The sequence below is a fragment of the Triticum urartu genome, chromosome 4A (genome assembly GCF_056163025.1).
Source record: "Triticum urartu cultivar PI428250 chromosome 4A, HENAU_Tu73, whole genome shotgun sequence".
Classification (NCBI taxonomy): Eukaryota; Viridiplantae; Streptophyta; class Magnoliopsida; order Poales; family Poaceae; genus Triticum; species Triticum urartu.
In genome coordinates, this window is record NC_141876.1 from 266698671 (window position 1) to 266719158 (window position 20488).

Below are 20488 nucleotides of genomic sequence, written 5' to 3' on the forward strand. Positions count from 1 at the left end.
GTCGGGGGAAGAAGAAGAAGGAGGCGGGAGGAGAGGGTTGACTATGCGTGGACCCCACGACCCCGCTAGTCAGCGGGACAGGCGCCGGCCTCGCCTCTGCTGACTAGGATAAGTGGAAGGGTATTCCGCTGGAATACGTCTTCCCTATCCCAAAGCGTACTCGGGCTCTGTTGCGGTCAGTTTACGTTTTCTCAGTCGGGAAGTGTATTCTGTCAAAAGGCGTTTTCTGTTTTCTCTCTCAGGGGCCTGTTTGTGGATATATTTTTACAGATAGGGCCCTAGTAGTCAAACACTCATATCTTTTCAGCCACAACTCCAAATGAGGTGATTCCAAAGCCCACTCTGTCTCGTCGAGCCCGTTCTGTTGATATCACTTTCACCATGTGTTAATATTCTGAAAATGACCATTTTTCCCTTGTGCTTAATCAGCCCCTCCAAGAGAGAATCTTTTCCGGCGAATCTTTCTGCTATGTTTCCGCACTTCTCCCCAGCGCATTCTTCACCCCCAGGCAAGCCACAACCACCATTTGCATGATAGTCATTCAGTAGCATTGGTTTTCAACTTGAATCTTTAATAAGTGTATGGTTGTTTTGCTACTGCTGTCGTTATTTCAGTTATGTTTATTGATCGGTGATTACCGCCATGCTATGTTCCTTGCACATTGTTATCATAAACTACTTGCTAGTATTACTTTCATTTTGCCATGCTTCATAGTAGTACATGTTGGGTTGGTCATGTTCTTCGGTGCATGACTAACGTCGGTTACAGAGTACTATTAATTTGCATTGTTCCTTTGATGTTAGTTGGTTAAGTTTACTCGGTAATGTTATTAATGTATTCTTGCATGGTATTTATTGTTGATGCTAGTGGTCATGTTATGCTATGAGTAGTGTTGCACTTCTAATATTCATGCTCGTCATTATGCCATGCTCACTTGCATATGATTCATTGTTGATATGGTGGATAGTTATGTTGTACTCTCATGCTTATGTTGATATCATGCTCATGCATTGTAACTGCATCATGTTATTCTATCATGGCTCAGCATATTTTCATTCATTTTTAACCGGATTAAATTGAACTTGAACAACTGTTGGCTGAAACATGGTGCCACCATATCGAGCTGATCAGTGCAACCACGCTTACCTAACGGGAAGGTCCTAACTGGGTCTATTGTCATGCCTCTCGCCGGTGCCTCCAACGAGGGAAGGTTATGGGCGTGCGCTACCCTGATCAGGTAGGCGGACATAAGCCTTGTGTGCCTGTTGTTGTATGGATCCTTTTCCCCATTTGGGACTGTTTATGTTTTGCCACGACGGTGGCCGTTGGTGTCTTTGGTAGGCACTGGGCCACCCATGACTTAGCCCAACGGGGAGTTGGTCAGAGTGGCCGGGAGAGTGTCATGGCAGTAGGACGGTTCTGTCGGAACACCGTTGGTCCACCTGAATGGGAGTGCGAGGCCATGGGTTCCGTGGTGTGGGTAGAGTGCACTAATGATGCGGAGCATCCCATGATCATCCCCATGGACGCACCTACACCTCGAAAGACACCACTTGGACCGATGACAAGAGCCCGAGCCAAGGCTATCGAAGATAAGGTGAACTCACTCCTCTCCGAACTTCCACTTTCGATGCATGAGTCATGGCTACTACCTAAGTTTGAGATGTTGTGCATGATTATATACCAAGAGGACCCTCCCGAAGATGCACGTGAATACGGACAAGTCCCCAAGTCCATGGATGAAGAGAACCAACGGAAGGAACCAAGAACATCTCCCAGGCCTCGGACATCCGGCCGTGACTCCGGACATCCGCCCCCCTGGAGCGTCGTCCACTACAACTTCTTAACCACCAAGCGCCTACAAGCCCCGGACATCCGGCCCCGCAAGCTCGGAGGTCCGGCCCTTGCCGATGTCCCGGATATCCGGCCTCCTGCCCGGAAATCCGGACACCCCCGAACCCGAGAGCGCCATGGCCAGCTTCACCAGCCCGGACATCCGGCCTCCACAGCCCGGACATCCAGCCCTCCGCGAACGCCCGGACATGCGGTCCGACGCCCGAGCGTCTGGCCTCCCTGTCTGCGCACAGTAAAGGGCCGAGGCCCGTATACCCATTCTAACCCCCTAGACTATATATACTCCAGCTCGTCCAACTTTATAGGGTTAGCAAAGGATTAGCTCTTATTTCGTGTGAGAGCTTTGCTCATGCACTTGGTTACCTTCTCCTCGGAGATTCGAGCCTCCACCGGAGAAGATCCCTCAAGCAGATTCAAGACCCCTTTTAGGGAAGAACTCAAGACCTCCTCATGGAGAAGACCGGCTAACCTTGCATCGTCCTTAGTTGTCCATGGATCGTGTATCTTTCCTTATGTACTCGAGGATCTAGCACATGTGTGACTTATTCGTGTTGGCTTAGTGTTTCCTCTTGTGTTTCCCCTTGTGTTTTCCCTCTTCTCCCCCTCGTGTTCCTCGTTTTCTTTGCGGGATCCGCTCCTTTCGTGAAAGACCGGCTGATTAGGGTTCCACCCTACATCATCTTGGTATCAAGAGCCACTTTGATCACGATTTCGGAGCCTCGCCGTTGTGTTTTCTAGCCTAGTTTCGTTGATGTTGTCCCTAATTCAAAAATTTCCCACAAAAATAGCCCCCAATTTTTTTGTGATTCTTTGGTGTGATGAAGTTTTGTTGGATTTCATCCACATATTTCGTGTGTTGCAGGTAGATCTAGCTTTCCATCCACTTTTACCCAATTTCAATCCACAAATTTCTCTGAATTTTGCCTAGATTTGACCTCTCCTCGCAACGATCTTCGAATCCATCCATGGATCTAGAGCCCGGATATCCGGCCCGATAGCCCGGACATCCGGCCACGACCCCGGACGTCCGCCCCCTGGCAGCACCACTTCCTCTCCACCGCCCGTTTTCCGCCCATTTTTTGACAAATTTTGTTCCGGTGCCCACATATACTTCCGCATACCCCCCACCATTTCCACATACCACCACCATCGCTTACCACTTCCAACTCCGACAATTTTGGTCCAATTTTGCTTTGAGAATTTGAGTTGCGGTTTCGTGTCCTACTTGTGTTTTGGCTATTTAGGTACGGTTCAACATCAACATCACCGACGCTCATCTTCGCCACGGACGCGTCATCAACAACGACCACCTTAACTACATCTTAGTATTCGGTCAACCATTTTGACACCATACAGTAAGCAAGAACGGTAACCTCGTCTTGATATCATGATACATCATTCTTGCCATTACATTGATAGCCATCATAGCCTTATTCCTTTGCATTGCTTACCCATCGAGACTAGCCATTGAGTATTGCCGGCAACGAGACTTGTGCACTTTAGTGATCATACTCCGCATACCATACATACATCATTGTTGCATATCTTGGTATCATCTCTTGTGTCACAAAGTTGTCATCGCATACACAATTGCTATCTTGGTTCGTCAAGCATTGCATGAGAAAAGAGCTCCAACATCAAAGAGCCAAACAAGCTTTTAAGCAAAAAGGAAAGATAACCAAAGAGCTTTTAAGCAAGCACCATAGCATAATACAACATTAAGATTGTCATACTCGATCATCTTGGATCATATCATAGAAACACCTTGCATAGAACATATTTGGGATAGAAGTCGTTGCATTTTTGCTAAGTAGGTTCTGCACAAGTTCTTGTATCCGCCTATTATGCAATCGTGCTAGTGTCTCTCTAGTGTTGCGCAACAAGAGCATTTTTATCGATTCCACATTCTGGCTCATCCTTGGTTGCACGACCCCACTTAGCGTTTTCCGTGTGTGTTTCCATGTACCTTATATGCTTGGTATACTTGTTATATTGCATCTTGCGAATCTTTTCCAACATTATTGAAGCTCACTTACAATTGCATAAAATTTTGTGCCACCATCCTAACCAAGATTCACCATAAGCTTTTACTTGTGTAGGTGTGAGAAACCGACAAGAGCTAGTACCAATTGTGATATTTCCTTGCCCTACATTGGAGTGATCATCGATCCACTTTCAACTTCGGTCATGGTACATTTGGTATTCGTTCTTCTCTTTCTACCACTCACATTTTTCTTGGAATGATGGATAGGATAAGTACTTATACCAACCCACTCTTCATTGAGCACGATGACGACATGAACTTCTACGTCACCAGGAGCCACCTCTTTGGTGCATAACGTGCTTTGCATCAAGAGCAACAAGCAATGAGTGAAGGCATTGACAACCTCGCCGCCGACTTGCGACTCTCTGAGCAACGTACAAGGGACTACTTCAACCACAAGCTCGACGATCACAAGCAAGAGTATGACGCAAGGATGGACGAGATTCACCCTTTGTTGCTCAACCGCTCTTCTTCCACTTTGTCTTCATCACGAAGGGTCTGCTAAAGTCGACACTCTGACTTCATCCTCTCCGTCTCAAGTACACCGACATCGAACACTCTACACCGTGCCGCGCGCAATGATTGTCAAGCAAGCCTCAATCCTCTATGCGACACCGTCTCTCAATAGCATCGACGATGTCAAACCCAAGAGGCTTTTGCACTAGCACGAGAACGGCAACGACAATGCCAACATGAAGAGGAAGAGCGAGCGCGTCTACACCAATTTTCACAAGATGTCGAGGCACAACGCCAAGAACAACAACTCTGTGAAGCTCAAGCACTTGCCGCACAACAAGCCCTCCGAGATTCAAGTCGAGCCGTAGCCGACCGAGGCCGAGAAGCTCGTGAACATGAAGAAGCACTTCGCGAAGAAATTCAAGAACGAAGATTTCAAGCTCGCGTGCATCATCAAGTTCCTCAAGTTCCTCCTCGAGTTCGACAAGCTCCTCCACAAGCTCGCCATGAGCATCAAGTTCATCAAGAGCATGACGGCAATAGAAATCCTCCACAACAAGAGCAACATGAGGTTGACAACCCTCCTCACCAAGAGTGAAACGAGCTTGACAATCATCAACAACATGGACGTCATCATCCCCGACCCCAACACAATGAAGAGCAATGCTACGACAAGCTCACGTTCACCATGCCCAAGTTCAACGGAAGCGACGATCCCAAATAATACCTATCATGGGCATTGAAAGTTGACAAGATCTTCCGTTTGCACAACTATGACGAAGAGAAGAAGATCGTGATGGCATCACTTGAGTTCCAAGACTATGTCCTCATTTGGTGGGAACAAGTTATCGAGTGCCGAGAGGCAAGAGGTGAACCACCCATCACTACTTGGGCGCAAATGAAGGATGTCATGAGAGCATGCTTTGTGCCTACCTACTACAAGCGCGACCTCTTCAAGAAACTCCAACTACTCAAGCAAGGAACTAAGAGCGTTGAATAGTACTACAAGGAGATGGAGATTGCCATGATATGAGCCAATGTCACGGAAGATGATGAGCAAACAATGGCACGTTTCTTGAATGGACTCAACCATCCTATCAAGAAGATCACGAACTTCCAACCATACTCGAACCGCATCGAGCTAGTGCATCAAGCTACCAAAGCGGAACGCCAAGTGCAAGATGATTTCAAGTATGCCAAGTTCTCATCCAAGTCATACTGCTTCTCCAACACCCAAGCTTCAACGACTCCAACGCCGTCTACCAAGACTTCTACAAGCAACGTCGACAAGTCGAGTTCCAAGAAAGTTTCGTCAACTCCAAGTCAAACTCACAAGCAACCTTAAGCCGAGAGCTTCATCATCCTCAACCCCCACCGATGAGACCATCAAGACAAGTTCTTCCAATGCTTCACATGCGGAGGCCGAGGCCACAAGTCCTATGAGTGCACCAACAAGCGGACCATGATCCTCAACGATGACGGCACCTATGACTCGATGAGTGAAGGAGAAATGGACGCTCTTGAGCAAGTCGCCATGCACCTGCAAGCAAACAATGAAGAGGAACAAGTCTTTTGCGATGAACATTCAAGTCCCGCTCTTGTTGTCTCCAAGGTCTTGACTCCCCAACATCACCAAGAAGAAGAACAAAGATGCCACATTTTCTACACCAAGGCTGGCATCAATGGACGATCCATCAAGGTCATCATCGATGGAGGGAGTTGTAATAACCTCGCAAGTGAAGAACTTTGCTCCAAGCTCCAATTTCCCAAGACGAAGCACCCACATCCATACAAAGTGCAATGGCTTAGCAACTCCGGCACTATCCAAGTCGAGCATCGAGTACAAGGCTCCTTCAAAATTGGCGCATATGAAGACACTTTGGAGTGCGACGTCGTTCCAATGACCGTTTGCCACCTTCTCCTTGGATGGCCATGGCAATTTGATAGAGGTGTCATTCACAATAGCCGAACGAACCACTACATCTTCAAGATGAAGGGCAAGGAGTACGTCCTACGTCCAATGTCTCCAAGCCAAGTGATCGCCGAAAAGCAAGCCACCCATCGTGGAGATCATAGTGAGAGAGCGAGCCACCAAAAAGAGAGTGAGCTCCACAAGCCCAAATCGAACACCTCCACGATGAGCGAAAAGAAGAACTTAGTCATATTTGCCACCAAAATTGAGATAAGAGGAGTGTGTGAGAACCCATCTAGTGTCTTGGACTACGTCCTTGTGTGCAAGGACACTGCAACACAAGCTAACACTTCTCACACTCTCCCTCTAGTGTTATCTTCTCTTTTGCAGGAATTTCACGATGTTTTCCCCCACGAGCTACCTCCGTGACTACCTCCACTACAAGGCATTGAGCACCGCATCGACCTCATCCCCGGAGCACCGCTTCCGAACAAAGCTCCTTACCGCGTCAACCCCGAAGAAACCAAAGAAATAGAAAGGCAAGTAAAGCATCTCATAGACCGTGGACATGTGCATGAAAGTTTGAGCCCTTGTGCCGTCCCGGTCATTCTTGTGCCAAAACGAGACGGTAGCTTTCGCATGTGCTCCGATTGTAGACCCATCAATGCTATCACCGTTCGTTATAGGTATCCCATTCCATGCCTTGATGATATGCTTGATGAACTTAGTGGTGCCACTATCTTTTCCAAAATCGATCTTAAGAGTGGTTACTATCAAATCCGCATACAAGAGGGTGATGAATGGGAAACCGCTTTCAAAACTAGGTTTGGCTTGTATGAGTGGTTAGTCATGCCTATGGGTCTCTCGGAAGCACCGGGTACTTTTATGCGCCTTATGAATCATGTTTTTCGCCCCTACATTGGTGTGTTTCCTGTGGTCTACTTCGATGATATCCTTGTTTTTAGCAAGTCTCTCAAAGAGCATGTCACCCATGTCCGAACCGTTTTGCAAACTCTTTGAAAAGAGCATCTTTATGCTAATACGGAGAAATGCCTTTTTGGCGTTGACAAGCTCGTTTTCTTGGGTTTTTTTGTTTCTTCTAAGGGTGTTCATGTTGATGAGTCCAAGATCAATGCTATTAAGACTTGGAAACAACCAACCAATTTGCAACAAGTGTGTAGCTTTCTTGGCCTTGCGTGTTTCTATTGTCGTTTTGTGAAATATTTTAGCACCATGCTTCGCCTTTACATGCTTTGAGCAAGAAGAATGCGCCTTTTGTTTGGGGACCATCCCAAGATACCGCTTTCAGTGAGCTTAAGAATTTTCTTACTCATCCTCCCGTGCTTGCTTTACCAAACTTTGAGAAACCTTTTGAGATTCATTGCGTTGCTAGTGGTAATGGCATAGGAGGTGTGTTAACGCAAGAGAAGCGCCCCATAGCTTACTTTAGTGAGAAACTCTCCGGTGCGCAACTCAATTACCCCATATATGATAAAGAGCTATATTCTTCGCCCTCATGAGTTCATCATTCATACCGATCATGGAACGCTCAAGTATATTAAGGGCCAAACCAAGTTGAAAAAGTGTCATGCTAAATGGTGTGAATTTATTGAGTATTTTCCTTATGTCATCAAGTACATTAAAGGTAAAGAAAACATTGTGGCAGATAGCCTTTCCCGCATATGCATGCTTGTTACTCAACTTGAGTTGAATGTCATTGGCTTTGAGAACATAAAAGACATGTATGAGCATGATCCCACTTTTGCTACTACTTATGCCAAATGTTTGATGCATACATCTTGGGAACGCTATTACATTAAAGATGGATATCTTATGAGAGCTAACAAGCTTTGCATCCCCGATTCTTCTCTTCGTTTGTTGCTTTTGTAGGAATCTCATGGAGGAGGCTTAATTGGACATTTTGGACGCGACAAGACTTTTTCCACGCTCTCGAGGAACTACTTTTGGCCCAAGATGTTTCGCGACGTCAACCACTTCACCAACCGATGCTCTACATGTCGCAAAGCTAAGTATAAATCTCAATCCCATGGCCTTTACATGCCTCTACCAATTCCATATCAACCATGGGAAGATATTAACATGGATTTTGTACTTGGATTGCCTAGGACTCGCAATGGAAAGGATTCGATACTTGTCGTTGTGGACCATTTCTCCAAGATGGCACAATTCATTCCTTGAAACAAGATAGACGATGCGTCACATATTGCAAACCTCTTTTGTAGGGAAATATTGCGTCTACACGGAGTGCCAAAAATGATCGTCTCGGACCGCGATGTCATGTTCCTAAGCTACTTTTGGAAGACCCTGTGCGCCAAGCTCCGAATCAAGCTACTTTTCTCCACGGCTTACCATCCTCAAACCGATGGTCAAAGGGAGGTGACGAACTGCACACTCTCCGCTCTACTTTGAGTACTCATCAAGAAGAACATCAAGGAGTGGGAGGAGTGTCTACCTATCGCCGAGTTCACCTACAACCATGCAGGACACTCAACAACCGGCAAGTCCCCCTTCGAGGTCGTCTACGGATTCAACCCTTTGTCCCCATTGGACATTCTCCCTCTACCACTCCAAGAGCACATCAATTTGGACGCAAGTGCACATGTGACTCACCTCAAGAAGGTGCATGATGATACAAGACATACTATCGAGCGCCAAGTACAACGACTTGTGACCAAGCTCAACATCAACAAGCACCCCATGGTCTTCAACATTGGTGATCTCGTGTGGCTACATCTTCGCAAGGACCGCTTTCCCCAAGAACGCAAATCCAAACTTCAACACCAAGCGGCGGACCCTTCAAGATGCTTGCACGCTACAACGACAATGCTTACAAGGCGACATCCCACGTGACAAGTACTCCGTGAGCGACATCTTCAACATCAAAGATATCTCGCCCTACCATGTTGATGAGGATTTTGATCCGAGGAGGGATCTTCCCCAAGGGAGGGGAGATGATGTGGAGCATCCCATGATCATCCCCATGGACGCACCTACACCTCCAACGACACCACTTGGACCAATGACAAGAGCACGAGCCAAGGCTATCGAAGATAAGGTGAACTCACTCCTCTCTGAACTTCCACTTTCTATGCATGAGACAAGGCTACTACCTAAGTCCGAGATGTTGTGCATGATTAGATACAAAGAGGACCCTCCCGAAGATGCACGTGAAGACGGACAAGTCCCCAAGTCCACAGATGAAGAGAACCAACGGAAGGAACCAAGAACATCTCCCAGGCCCCAAACATCCGGCCCCTGGAGCGTCGTCCACTATAGCTGCTCAACCACCAAGCACCTACAGGCCCCCGATATCCGGCCGCGCAAGCCCGGACATCCGGCCCTTCCCGAGGTCCCGGATATCCGGCCCTTCCCGAGGTCACGGATATCCGGCCTCCTGCCCGAAAATCCGGACACCACCGAACCCGAGAGCAACATGGCCAGCTTCACCAGCCCGGACATCCGGCCCTCCGCGAACGCCCGGACATCCGGTTCGATGCCCGGACGTCCGGCCTCCCTGTATGCGCACAGTAAAGGGCCGAGGCCCGTGTACCCCTTCTACCCCCCCTATACTATATATACTCCACCTCGTCCAACATTCTAGGGTTAGCAAAGGATTAGCTCATATTTCGTGTGAGAGCTTTGCTCATCCACTTGGTTACCTTCTCCTCAGAGATTCGAGCCTCCACTGGAGAAGATCCCACAAGCGTATTCAAGACCCCTTTTAGGGAAGAACTCAAGACCTCCACACGGTGAAGACCGTCTACCCTTGTATCGTCCTTAGTTGTCCATGGATCGTGTATCTTTCCTTATGTACTCGAGGATCTAACACATGTGTGACTTATTCGTGTTGGTTTAGTGTTTCCTCTTGTGTTTCCCCTTGTGTTTTCCGTCTTCTCCCCCTTGTGTTCCTCGTGTTCTTTGCGGGATCCAGTCCATTTATGAAAGATCGGCCGATTAGGGTTCCATCCTACATCAACTATCCTCTGCAGAGTGTATATTAAATATATTGATAGCCGTGCCCGCGGATAAGGGGCTAGTTCGTGTCAGTCACACTATGGGTCAACAGTATTAATAATAACTTGATTCATAACAACCCTCGTTCGATGATGAGATAAGTTGGTCATGTGATATGTGAATGACCATCGTTTGGTTATGAGGTAACCTGTTGAACCAAGAGTGGTTCCGTTCGTGATCATGAGATGATCACCGTGGTATCAAGGATACTGAGTTGTCGGATATTCGTGATGTTGTGCGTGAATCATGTGTAAAGATCAAGCTCCTTGTGGTCATTTAATAATTACTACGGTATTGTTTACACCAAGCTTGACTTGATCCTGAGATGATTGTGTGATGTCCGAGTTTGGTAAGTGATGCATGTGATGGTTATGAGGTAACCCGAGCAGAATAAATGGTGCATATCGTTCATCATGTTGCATGCTAGTATTGTCAGATTTATATGTTCATGCCATGCTCATATTGTTCTAGCTGTATCATGTTCATGTTGTTCATGCCATGTTATCCTGATGATCTCATGATAATTCTTGCTTAACCTGTAATTGCAAGGTTGTTGTTTATCTTGAATGCTTCTGGTTATTGTGAGCTTGCAAGTACATTCAATGTACTAACCTGGCATGTCATGCCAGTTTGCAGGTCATGCCGTGATTGCTTGATTGCTTGTGTGGGTTCCGTTCATGCGAGCTAGGATAAGTGTTCCAACCAGAGTCCTTGCGGAGTGGAGTTCATCACCGTCGTCGTTGTTCCGCTGCTAGAATTATTCGGGTGCATCATGTTGTTCTGCTGCTTGCATGGAGCAACCGTGGCAGGCGTAGTGTCACCGTGCCGATGTTATTCATTGTAATATCAGAGACCTTGTATTCATATTCGTGTAATAATATGAAGCTGGTTTGTTCTATGCTAAGCAGTTACGTATTCCAGAAGACTTCTCCTTGATCTCTGGGCTGGAATACAGGGTGTTCTGGTTTCTCTGAGCCGGGGTGCCAGAACAGTTGTCGTTTGCAAAGCGTGTGTGATGTCAGACAATATCACAAACGGTGTGAGCAAACTAAATGTTTGTGATAGTCGCCTTATCATACACGCTTTACAATCATGAACTGTTTCTGATGTGGTATGCATCATAAACGTTGCACCATAGAATAGCGGTGTTATCTTCTACGACACTGGTACGATGGTCCAACGTTTCGTATCCTATCTGACACTCATACGATGATTAGCTAATCTTCTTAATTATATATCACATATGATTGGGGAGATGTGAATGTGTGTGATTGTCTAGTTATCATAGATGTTCTATAATTGTGAATTGTTTATGATGGTGCGCGCATCATAAACGTAGCACCACAAAAGACCGACTGCAATGGTAATGCGATCACAAACGAGTAGTAAGGATGGAGCATTTGGGATATTCAAGATATCACAAACAGTTGTCTGAAGACTCGCGTTTGGATAGATGCCGGCATTGCATACGCTTAGTTATGCAAAACGCATGCATTGCTACTCCCTATCCCCAATGGTTTCTTGGTTGCGTGGGAAGGACCCTCCTATCGCACACACTAGCAAGGCAACGGTTTAAAATGCCGTCGCAGAAAGGGCTTAAAAACTATTTCGAAAATAGCTCGCTGTACCAGCGTGATAAGTTTGATTCCTTCCAGTAGTTTTACGATATAAAGGAGGCAATATGTGGGTTGTGCTAGTGAGTAATTGCGGTTTAGTAAGAATATTGGTGTTAAAGGTTGTGATTCCCGAAGCATGCATGTATGGTCTCTCGTTATGCTATGAAGTTGGAGCACAATTTCTTATTGAGTGTCTTCCTTTGCGTGAAGGTCGGGGCACGCGATGGTTAACTCCTACCAACCTCCCCCCTAGGAGCATGCGTAGTAGTACTTCGCTTCGAGGTCTAATAAAGTTTTGCAATAAGTATATGAGTTCTTTATGACTATTGTGAGTCCATGAATTATACGCACTCTCACCTTTCCGCAATTTTCTAGCCTCTTTGGTACCGTGCATTGCCCTTTCTCACCTTGAGATGTGGTGCAAACACCGTCGGTGCATCCAAACCCCATGATATGATACACTCTATCACACATAAACCTCCTTATATCTTCGTCAAAGCATCCACCATACCTACCTATTATGGCATTCCCATAGCCATTCCGAGATATATTGCCATGCAACATCCACTGTTCCCTTTTTGTAACACACATCATCATTGTCGTATTTGCTTGCATGATCATATAGCTGACATAGTATTTGTAGCTCGGCCACCATTTATCATTTTTTTACAAATGTTACGCTAGATCATTGCACATCTTGTTACACCACAAGAGGCATTCATATAGAGTCATATTTTGTTCTAGGGTCGAGTTGTAATTCTGAGTTGTAAGTAAATAAAAGTGTGATGATCGTCATATTCATTATTAGAGCATTGTCCCAAGTGAGGAATGGATGATGGAGACTATGATTCCCCCACAAGTCGGGAGGAGACCCCGTATGAAAAAAGAGAGGCCAAAAGGAGCCCAAGAAAAAGAAAGAAAAAAATAAAATGAGAGAAAAGAAGAGAAGGGGCAATGTTACTATCCTTTCCACACTTGTGCTTCAAAGTAGCACCATGTTTTTCATATAGAGAGTCTCCTATGCTTTCACATTCATATTACTAGCGGGATTTGTTAATTACAGAACATGGCTTGTATATTACAATCATGGGCTTCCTCAAGTGCCTGGGGTCTTCATGGGAAAGCAAGTTGGAAGCACCACCACTTAGTTTTATTTTGAGCTTTCATACACTTGTAGCTCTTAGTGCATCCATTGCATGGCAATCCCTACTCCTTGCATTGACATCAGTTGATGGGCATCTCCATAGCCCGTTGATTAGCCTCGTCAATGTGAGACTTTCTCCTTTTTTGTCTTCTCCATATCAATCTCTACCACCATACTTGATTCCACCCACAGTGTTATAGCCATGGCTTGGGCTCATGTATTGCGTGAGAGCTGAAAATGCTGAAGCGTGTTAAAAATTATGAACAAATTGCTTGGCTGACACCAGGGTAGTACATGACTTATACTTTGTGTTAAGAAGGTGGATCATGACAATGCTATATGATTTTGTAGGGATAACATTCTTTTGCATTGATATTTTGAAAGGCATGATTGTTTGTTGGTACGCCTTATTATTATATTTTTATGTCAAACTATAGACTATTGCTTTAAATCATTCCGGTCTTATTATTCATGCCACAAAAGAGAGATTACATGATGAACATGTTAGGTAGCATTCGACATAAAAAATCTATTTTTATCATTTACCTACTCGAGGAAGAGCAGGAATTAAGCTTGGGGATGCTTCATATGTCTCCAATGTATCTATAGTTTTTGATTGTTCCATGCTATTATAGTATCAATCTTTGATGATTCATATGCAATTGTATATCATTTTTTGGACTAACCTATTAACTCAGTGCCAAGTGTCAGTTGCTATTTTTGGTTTTCCAGGAAATCATAACCAAACGAAGTACAAATGGCACAAAACTTTCTGACATTTTTTCTGGACATAAGACCCTAGAAGTTTCGGGAGGAACTTAGAAAAGGCGAAGGAGGTGGCCATGAGCCATCGGGAATTCCCTGGTTCCTCATGGGCTCACCTTTGCTCCTCTTGACCTAATTCCACCTCTATAAATTCTGAAAAATCGGGAAACTAATAGAGAGCCACCTAAAACACACTGCAAGTTTCTGGTCTTGCGAGATCCCATCCGGATGCCTTTTCTAGCACTCTGTCGGAGGGGGAATCTATCATAGAGGGCTTCTACCTCAACATTTCTACCCCTCCAATGATGTGTGAGTAATTTACCGCAGACCTACGAGTCCATAGCTAGTATCTAGATAGCTTCTTATCTCTCTTTGATCTTCAATACAATATTCTCCTTGATGTTCTTTGAGATCTATTCCATGTAATCCTTTTTTGTGGCGTGTTTGTTGGGATCCAATGAATTGTGAGTCTATGATCGGATTGTCCATGAATATTATTTGCATCTTCTCTAAACTCTTTTTATGCATGATTATTATAGCTTTTATTTCTCTCTCATCTATTGATTTGGTTTGGCCAACTAGATTGATTTATCTTGCAATGGGAGAGTTGCTTTGTGATGAGTTCAATCTTGCGATGATCTATATCGTAGTGATAGAAGGGGACAAGACACATATTTGCATTATTGCCAGTAAGGATTAAACGATGGTGTTTATTCATATTGCTTGAGTTTACTTTGTCTACATCATGTCATCTTGCTTAAGGCGTTACTCCGTTCTTTATGAACTTAATACTCTAGATGCATGCTGGATAGCGGTCGATATGTGGAGTAATAGTAGCAGATGCAGGCAAGATCGCTCTACTTGTCTCGGACATGATGCATATATTCCTGATCATTGCCTCAGATATCATCATGATTATTCGCTTTTCTATCAATTGCCCAACAGTAATTTGTTTACCCACCATATGCTATTTTTGAGGGAGAAGCCTCTAGTGAAAACTATGGCCCCGGGTGTACTTTTGTCATAAATTAAAATCCAAAAATACCTTGCTACAATTTTATTTATTTTATTTTATTTTGTGTTTATGTTTATCTATCTATCACTACGAGATTTGATCCTTGCAATTAACCACTGAGGGATTGACAACCCCTTGTTTGCATTGGGTGCGAGTATTTGTTATTTCGTGTGTAGGTACTACTAACGAGGTGTTGCAGGGTTCTCCTACTAGATTGATAACCTTGGTTCTTTACTGAGGGAAATACTAATCTCTATTGTACTGCATCATCCTCTTCGGGGAAATCCCAACGCAGCTCACAAGTAGCAGGTGTGCGGGCAAGTGTGTGAATTGACGGGAGGCGTGTTCACTAAGAAGTGTAATCGGGAGGCGTGCGAGTAGCTATGTGAAATGATAGCAAGTGTGCCAGCTGCCCGCTGTGTAGGCTCATCAGGTTGTCAGAATCGCGATTCTGTTAGATGATTCTACGACTTTACGATCCAAACTAACCCCTCTAATTCTACGATTTTAGTTCTTAGAATCTACGTTTCTACGATCCTGATAGTGAAGATTCTATGATTTGTGATCCTACCATCGAAGCTCCGATCCGATTCAAAATCACGATTCTGAAAACCTTTGACCGCCGCCTGCCGAGCTCGCACTACTCCATATTATTGGCGCGCCCGAGCCACTGGTCATAATAGGCGATCGCACCACCCATTCTCGCTACAGACACAATCCTCTCTCTCCGCCAGCATCCTTGATGACGTTCTCACTCATCACTGCCGTCAGTGTATGAGGATGCCGACGAAGTGCACCATCGGAGGGAGTGGCGATGTCGGGGTTGTTGAAGCAACTAAGCACGGTGTAAAGCTAGACACGAAGGTTGCCATCACCACCGATGAGGTCTCATAGGGGAAGAAGCATGACCTTGACGTCATTGACGCCATCATGCTTCCCCAGCCAGAGTCAGAGGTCCATAGCGACTCTGGCAATGACTCCGCTGAGCACTCCGGCGACTACTCAGACGACGACGGAGAACCAGTTAGTCATATATACCCATATTTGTGGCAAATATATCCCGGGTTTTCTTTGGTTAGTCTTGCCTCCCCATTTTTGGAATAGAAATTCTATGGTTATGAGTAAGATTCATTAGATCCGTGTAGTGTATTGATTGTTTGAATGGTACAAATGATAAGTGATTAATCGTGTCATTTGTAAAAATGATTTATGCTAATAATCAGACTAGGGTTAGTGTTGGCGCTGTAACATCCCAAATTTTCAATTTGGAATGTTATACATAGGTCATCATATGCATATCATATTTTATTTGCATCTCGTTTGCGATCCTAGAAATCCTAAGCAACTCAAGGACCCATGGAGAGAGTTGGGGGGTTTCACTATTTTCATATTTGAATTTTTCTCAAATTTGAAAAGAGGATCATTTTGGTTTTAATATTTTTCTCTCTGAAATATTTCCAATATAAATAAAATGAGAGTAGATAAAAAGACTTCTCCAAAATAAAAGAAATATTGGAGGGAAAATGTTAAAATCAAATAAACATTTTATTTTGGATTTTATTGCTATTTTATTTGAATTAGAAAAATATGCATTTTTCAAAATTTCATTTTTAGGCCAGAAAAATGTTCACTTTGTTATAAATATTTTATTTAGACGGTGAATATTGTTTTTGGCATTTTTCGAAATTTTTATATTTCTATAGGATTTTTCCTTCGGCAGAATTTATTTTAGAAAAACGCGTTGCCCGACTGGGCCAACGGCCCAGCCGAGCGGGCCGAAGCCCAGCACGCCGCCGCCTCCCGCTCTGGCTCGGGACCGGACTCCAGAGCACCGCCGCTGCCGTGTCCACGCGGGACAGGCCTCCTGAGGCCGTGCCCCCTCCCCCAAGCAGCTGCCGCCCCCCCTTTATAACCCGCGCCGCGCCGCTCCTCCCCACCTCGTCCCAAGCCGCAGCCCGTCGCCAGCGCCGTGCCGCCGCCGTTGCCGTCGCCGCTCTGCCGCGCCGCTGCCGCTAGCCACCGCCGCCCCACACCGCATCTCGCGCCGCGTCGCCCACGCCGCCGCATGCCACCCCGCCTCACTGGATCACATCGCCCTGTCCGCCAGATCTCGCGGCTGGTCTTTTCCTGTTAAACGGTATAGAACCGTTCGGTTTTTTCAGTAAACCCTAGATCGTTTTTTTTCTAGATCGGTTTTTCTCGGTTTTCTTTGGTTATTTTTATTTTATGAATGTTCGTTCGTTTAGTTCTAATAACGAACGAATTCGTTCGTTAGCCTCTGTTAGCGGACGTTTATCCAATAGATTTTTCTTTTTTCTGTTTTATTTTTCACCAAGGACCTATCCGCGATTACTTTTATCGCAAATTAGCCCCTGATCCTCAAACACTCACAACTTTTCAACCGTTCGTCCAAATCCAGTGAAACCAACGCCAAAATCTTCATCTCGAAGCCCTCCTTCTAGTTAATCAACTTGAACATGGTTTTGACAATTTAAAATTTGGTTTCAAGTAGATTTGAATTCAAAGTTCTTTTGATCGTAGTTTCAGTTCTGTAGCTCCGATTTGATTGATTCTTTTTGCGAATCGAAGCTCTTCAGTTGAACTTTCCGTTTGGATCTGTTTATCTAAGTTTTACCCTTGCATCTATGCTTGAGTGCTTATGTATGATATTGTATGTTTGTGATAGTATTTCCGGAGTGTGAAGCGTGCTACTACGAGTCTCTAGGGATTGCAGATCATCAGAAAGGCAAGTAACACTTTGATCATACTTCTTCATTACCCAGTTTTTTATGCATTAGTTACAACCCTCAAACATTGCATGAGTAGGATCTCTTAACATGTGAGTATTTGGGAAGTAGATAATGAGGTAGAACCTATTGCCCTTTTATTATCAAAGCCCGGGAGTTACTTTTACGTTACACTTACTGCTATACTATGCTAGTAGACGTGTTTTGGGTTTGATTGTGTCCATGGCAGATGTGAGATTGTAAATTAATGGTTAACTTAAGGTGGCTACTTAAATACACATCTGGGTGGATTGGTTGAGGCACCCTGGAGCACCCAGTGGTTGTCCGGGTACTTGGAGAATCCAGTGTTGTCCTCGGATATCCCGAAGTACCCGTGTGATCATCCTATGGTTCGCCACCTAGGCTCAAAGGGATCATAATATTATTCATGCTGGAAACTTCCGTGTGTAGCCACAAGCCATTATGGGCTCTAGCATAGTTGAGTATGTTGTGTGACCTCTTTCAGTGGTAGGCTAGCAGATGTAGGGGATGTAGGTTGGTACTGTCTACCCAGAGTAAAGAGTTAACACTTCTGAAACACTGTGTCTCGGTCATCTGTTTCCCCAACACCATGTAGTGTGAGAAATCCAACGGAGGAGATCGAGTCTTGTGGGGAAAGTGCGCAAACCTCTGCAGAGTGTACAAACTAATCATGGTTAGCCGTGTCCCTAGTTATGGACATCTTGAGTATCTGGTTCTTGGATTGTCATGTTGATCTCATCACCCTAAATTAATTTTGTAGGGTTATTAATACTGCTTAATTGGGATTGAGTTGGAGGAACCTTCTCAATGTTTATCAACTACCAGGATAGTTAAACAAAATATATTCCTTTGTTGTAGGGAAAAATTTGCTTTCGCAAAAACATATTAACTGTAGAGCCTCCACCAGCCAAATATGCATATAGTTATAGCTTTTGCCTTTTCATTGCTCTACAGTGTTATTTTGCCACCATATTCCATGTGCTGACCCATTTTCGGGCTACAATGTATTATGTTGCAGACTTTTCAGACGAAGAGTAAAGGTGCGCTAGGTCGTTGTCGTGCACTCAGCTATGCTGTTGGAGTTGATGGACTCACTTTATCTTCCAAGCCTTCCGCTGTTATCATATTTAGATGGCCTTAAGCCATATTATTGTAATAAGTACTCTTTTATGATTTATTCGATGTAATAAGTGTGTGATTGCCACTCTATTGTAAATCCTTCAAGTACTGTGTGTGTCAGCATTACCGATCCAGGGATGACACTTATGCACAGAGATTTGACTGTTTGAGGTCAGATCGCTACAAGATGGTATCAGAGCACATGCTGATTGTAGAACATGACCACTAAGATAAGCCATAGGTTACTCTTCTCTACTCATTTCTGACTCCTCTCCATTTCCACGCTATAGATGGCGGACCCAAGGAACAAGTTTGCACAACCGGTTGAAGATACACCCTTTCGACGACACTTGAAGGAAGTCACTAGGTACCTGAACATCGGAACACCAAGCTTCACCGGGACCTACACCGTTGTTGGGGAACGTAGTAGTTTCAAAAAAATTCATATGCTCACGCAAGATCATGGTGATGCATAGCAACGAGAGGGGAGAGTGTTGTCCATGTACCCTCGTAGACCGAAAGCAGAAGCATTAGCACAACACGGTTGATGTAGTCGTACGTCTTCAGGATCCGACCGATCCAAGTACCAAACGCACGGCACTCCGAGTTCAGCACACATTCAGCTCGATGACGTCCCGCGAACTTCGATCCAGTAGAGCTTCACGAGAGAGTTTCATTAGCACGACGGCATGGTGACGGTGATGATGTTGCTACCGACGCAGGGCTTCGCCTAAGCACCGCTACGATATGACCGAGGTGGAATATGGTGGAGGGGGGCACTGCACACGGCTGGGAGAGATCAACTGATCAACTTGTGTGTCTTCGGGGTGCCCCTGGCCCCGTATATAAAGGAGTGGAGGAGGGAGAGGGCTGGCCCTCTCTATGGCGCGCCCTAGGGGAGTCCTACTCCCACCGGGAGTACGATTCCCCCTTTCCTAGTAGAACTAGGAGCCCTTCCAAGTAGTAGGAGTAGGAGGGAAGGAAAGGGAAGGGAAAAGGAGAAGGAAGGAAGGAGACGCCCCCCCTCCCTAGTCCAATTCGGACCAGTCCATGGGGAGGGGTGCGGCCACCCTTTGAGACCTTTCTCTCCTTTCCTGTATGGCCCATTAAGGCCCAATACGTATTCCCGTAACTCCCCCGTACTCCCGAAAATACCTGAATCACTACGAACCTTTCCGAAGTCCGAATATAGTCGTCCAATATATCGATCTTTACGTCTCGACCATTTCGAGACTCCTCGTCATGTCCCCGATATCATCCGGGACTCCGAACTCCTTCAGTACATCAAAACATATAAACTCATAATATAACTGTCATCGTAGCGCTAAGCGTGCGGACACTACGGGTTCGAGAACTATGTAGACATGACCGAGACACGTCTCCAGTCAATAACCAATAGCGGAACCTGGATGCTCATATTGGCTCCTACATATTCTACGAAGATCTTTATCGGTCAGACCGCATAATAACATACGTTGTTCCCTTTGTCATCGGTATGTTACTTGCTCGAGATTCGATCATCGGTATCTCAATACCTAGTGCAATCTCGTTACTGACAAGTCTCTTTACTCGTTCCGCAATACATCATCCCACAACTAACTCATTAGTTGCAATGCTTGCAAGGCTCAGGTGATGTGCATTACCGAGAGGGCCCAGAGATACCTCTCCGACAATCGGAGTGACAAATCCTAATCTCGAAATATACCAACCCAACAAGTACCTTCGGAGACACCTGTAGAGCACCTTTATAATCACCCAG